Source organism: Cricetulus griseus, chromosome 5 (assembly GCF_003668045.3).
Source record: "Cricetulus griseus strain 17A/GY chromosome 5, alternate assembly CriGri-PICRH-1.0, whole genome shotgun sequence".
NCBI lineage: Eukaryota > Metazoa > Chordata > Mammalia > Rodentia > Cricetidae > Cricetulus > Cricetulus griseus.
This window is the reverse complement of record NC_048598.1, coordinates 168992802-168993099: the sequence shown is the minus strand read 5'-3', so window position 1 is coordinate 168993099 and position 298 is coordinate 168992802.

The window sequence follows — 298 nt, the reverse complement described above, 5'->3', positions numbered from 1 at the left end:
AGCAAAAAGCTCAACAACACTTCCTGCTCCGTGAGTTACAAACAAAACATGCCTTTTCCGATTGGCGTCTCTCCCAGTGAGACGAGGAAGCAATGATTATCTGTTCACATCTCTTTTCTCTGACCATCTTGCTTTGTCATTTTATAGCCCCATTGTCTTATATGATTTTCATACCAGGAAGTGAAGTAAGGAATTGCCTCTGAAGTCATTTGCATATTACTTTCATATATAGCATTAGGAAGAGTGTGTCTGTATCTAGCTGATAGGTTAGAAGTCTTAAAAACTGGGGTGGTAATAA